The 4,239-nt window shown below is 36.3% G+C and overlaps 1 pseudogene; it reads left to right on the top strand.

Moving 5' to 3' along the window:
• The first annotated feature begins 593 nt into the window (after positions 1-593).
• LOC106455991 (Ig kappa chain V-I region Walker-like) lies at positions 594-2,606 on the top strand (annotated as a pseudogene).
• Positions 2,607-4,239: the final 1,633 nt, after the last annotated feature.

The raw sequence follows: 4,239 nt of genomic DNA, 5'->3' as shown, positions 1-4,239 counted from the left end.
TGCAGCAAGATATTTAAAAAACAGTTTTGTTGATTAAAAAACACTATATCGGATTCATATCGGTATCGGCAGATATCCAAATTTATGATATCGGTATCAGACATAAAAAAGTGGTATCGTGCCATCTCTAGTAGATATCGGTGTCCGTAGTTAGCAGCCATACATCTTATAGACACAACTTGCTATCCAAACTTGTTAGTATAACATCAACATACAGAACCTTTTGGTTTCTTTCCCCAAAACACTAACTTAGTTGCTGCCAAAATGCAAACACTGAAGCTTTTCATGATAAATACAATGAAAACGTTTTCAGTTCATTCATCCTCTTGTTCATCTTGACATAAACTTGAAGGACGATTTGAACTGGCCTTCTCCTGACCTCAGTATCTCATCAAAGTTGTGATCAAAGCACTTTGATTTACTCAAAGCAGCCAATAAAGTGAGACTACACAAATACGGTGAACCAATCACACACCCAACACATCTGGCTTGCTTTCCCACTAGTTAGCCCTGCAAGGCTGAATCTGTTATGAGTGCTGTCACTGACACTTCAGTAAGTCAGATCTGCTGTGTGGAAGCTTGAAGCAGCGAAAATGATGGTTTACATTCTTAATGTATTCCAACTCTGGTCTCTGTGTAAGTTACAAAGTCCACTCATAATACCTTTTTATTTGGCATTATATACATAAAACTGAATGTTATGCTACTTATTCCTCTGCTTATTTCAGGTGAAGCACTGTTAAGTGACATTTCTCAGCCTGTTTCCTTTCAAGCAGTAAAACTAGGAGACAGAGTGACCATCTCGTGTCACATTCAACATGATGCTCCAAGAATGAGAGTGTGGTACAAACTGACCACTAGCAAAAGACTGCAGTTAGTGGCTTCAACAGATACTCTGTATAATCTGACAATATTCAAAGAACCGTCTCAGCATTTTTTAGTAAAATCTGAAAGCTTCAAGAGTCATCTGACCATATCCAAGACTATACGGGACGACACTGGTACATACTACTGTGGCGTGTTAACACTAAATAAGTGTGACTTTGGACAAGGAACCTTTCTCCTGATTAAAGTTATGTGTTTACATTTCAAAAGTTTTTATTCATTCATTTATCTTTTTTTCTTTCTCTCAAATTGACTACAAAGCTAATAACTGGGTCAACGGTTTCTTTTCCAAGGTACAAACCTGATCAGTGACTCTGTAATCCATCAGTCAGAGTCCCAGACAGTGCAGTCAGCAGACTGCACCAGAACATACTAGTATCACATGGATAAAAAACTCTGAGAATTCTGCTCCAGAGATGATTTATTCATCTGGAAATGAGAACACATGAAAGTGGAGAAATGATCTGCGTGTATAACCGCTTCATATGGAACCTCACCTTGGACGATGCTGGGACCTACTATTGTGCTGTGACTTCATGTGGACATACGATGTTTGCAACTGGAACCACAATCAAAATTCCCAGTAAGATGTGCATGTTTGTATTACTAAGTCTAACATACCTAAGCTGATGTAATGTAAATGTAATTATTTATTTCTTCTTTATTCTTCTCGTGTCACCAAATTACATGATATCAGCCCTGCTTTTATTGCATTGATGCTTTCAAATATTATCCTTGGGATAGTGACTCTTCTACTTGCCCCATGCATCGGAAGAATCACAGAAAAGACCTGAAAAGTATGTAAAATTATACTTTACACTGAACGCTCTCTCTCTTTATCTATCCAGCTGAGAGGCTAAATGTCACTTTATAGTACATAATGCTTTCATTCTATATGTTGACATTTCAAACTTCCACTGATTGTCTACATCTTTGTTTACAGTAACATCCGAATCTGATGGATCTCCACAAAACAGCCAAGTATTGCATGAATGTTTTTGTATCTTTTGTCCTTTGTTTATTCTGCAAGTTTTATACACTAAAGTTTTCTTTAAAAGCTCATATTATTCTTTCCACACTCGTTAGATACCTTACAACCTAAATGCAAACTCCATATACCAATGATTAGATCCAAAATATACTATACTCAGTATAAATGTGTTAGATTTAGCCTTTCAATAAGAGGTCCACGTGCATTTACCAAAACACTTAACTAAAAACTATAGTTAGTCTCCAAAATCCCTGAAATCACTCAAAATCTTTATTTCAGTGATAATAAATAAATCATCAGCAGTAACAAACATGGTTCCTTGACATTATGGAAACTGGAGTCATCAAAGTTTTTAGAAACTTTCTCAGAATAGTGGACTTTTGTGTGTCTGTTAGGCTTTGTTCTAAATGTCTTTGCAGACTCTGTCAATCAAGTTAATCTCTTGAAATTGAGATTTTAAGAAGGTAAAGCTTTAAATTTCTTGTCAGGAAGACAGGGCTTATATTTCCTGCTTTGTTAGGTGAAAGATTATTCCCTGGTAGACAGTGTATTACAATCATTGCGATGGTTTATTCTCATACAAAGAAAATTGGCATTTTGAAACATGAATTAAAGGTTGTGAGAGAGGTACAACTCTTTGCACGTTTGGTTATCTCAAGATCATCCTGGCACTAGGTGTCTCTCTTTTGTTTTCTTTTGTGCTATATTTTGTCATGCAGGAGTTAACTGAAGATTCATTGGCTGCACGAGCTTCGCTGGTTTGGTGTGGGCTTGGTGTGCTCAGCTCCCTCCTTCCTGCTGCTTGTCTCTATGACTCTCAAACACACCTACAGCAAGCTCTTTGGCTTTCTTGATTTTGCTTTCTACATATACTGCCACCTATCTATACATGCATATGCATTACACTGCTGACTTTATTTGGTGTTATCCTGTGTTAGAAATTCCTGTCTGCTCCTGTTTGCATGCATCAGCTATTTTGGGAAATGCAACCTCAGAGTTAAGAATTTGAAAAATGTTGTGAGCATTGTGCCAGATTTGTGGTCATAGTTTTCAGCCCTTGTACATAATCAAAAACAATGTAAATACTGGCTTTATAGTGCAATATGTTAGCTATTTGGGAATAAATAGACTTACTGCTATGCTATCACAGACAGGGGATTTCAAGCATAAAAGTGTTGACATTTTATTTGAACTATAACTACATGAGGACCAATGGTGGTTTACCTAGCTCATAAAATAAAATATGAGCTGTTGTCTCTCTTTGTCCAAGCAGTCAGAACATGTGTGACGTATCTATAGAAATTTCATGTTTTTTCAGAGTAGATCTGGAGTCATCTATGCTTCAGTGTCTTCTGCTCCCAGAATTTCCGCCTGCAGATCTCCAGTGAAAAACAGTCAGGACACCGTGGTTTATTCTGATGTCATGGTCAGTCAAAGAGACTGAAAGGCCTGAATCGAAATACACCAGGAAAAAAAAAGGACCATTGTACCACTGTGACTTGGAAAGCTTCTTACAGAAGTATCAGCAAGATCCTATTTAACATTATGATTGTATCGGAAAATATTGTGTGCTACCGTACTTTATGTTTATGCTTTTGCATTATAGATGTATAATGAATTTAGGTATCAGTCTCATTTCTATATGTTATGTCGTCATCAGTTTTTTGTGCTCTGCATATCAAAAAATAATGGTAGTAGTGATCTTATCATAGTCCTAAACAAAACGTCATGTGCTTGTTTGAAACTCCACATTCACTTTATTCTTACACATCGGTGGTTTTAAGCATGATATGCAATACAGTGACATCTCCCCCTCTTAGACAACGAGTAAAGAAAAGTAAGCTATGTTTTTGCTTAGAAACTTGCTGATTACTAATTAACTATTACTGTTTGCAAAGGATTCTCAGTCTTAAAAATTTGGTTCTTTGCCTTATTTTGCTATGTGTGTGTGTGTGTGTGTGTGTGTGTGTGTGTGTGTGTGTGTGTGTGTGAGTGAGCTTATGGTTTGTGAATTAGGAACGAAGGAGGTTAAATTCGTTTACTAAAAGAAACAAGTCAAACAAGAAATTTCAAGTTTCTTGATACGTCTTTATTTTTAACAATTATTAAGCAACAAACATATTATCACTCCAGTTACAACTATATGTGTATACACGGGGATGGTCAACATACTAACTACACACTAACTACACACGAGTACTTATACAGTCATGTAAAAAATGAATATAAATGAAACATGAGCAAACTCTAACAAAATGTGAAAATGTAATCAATCATTATGACAAAGAATGTATGAAATCTATAATACAGATTTTGAAATGCCCTGTGTCTGGGTGGGTGTTACTAATTGCGTCCAATTTTTT

Source organism: Pundamilia nyererei, unplaced genomic scaffold, assembly GCF_000239375.1.
Source record: "Pundamilia nyererei isolate P.nyererei 1_Seehausen unplaced genomic scaffold, PunNye1.0 scaffold00735, whole genome shotgun sequence".
In the NCBI taxonomy this organism is placed as follows: domain Eukaryota; kingdom Metazoa; phylum Chordata; class Actinopteri; order Cichliformes; family Cichlidae; genus Pundamilia; species Pundamilia nyererei.
Note: the sequence above shows the minus strand (reverse complement) of the source record. Positions and strands in the feature narration are given on the sequence as shown.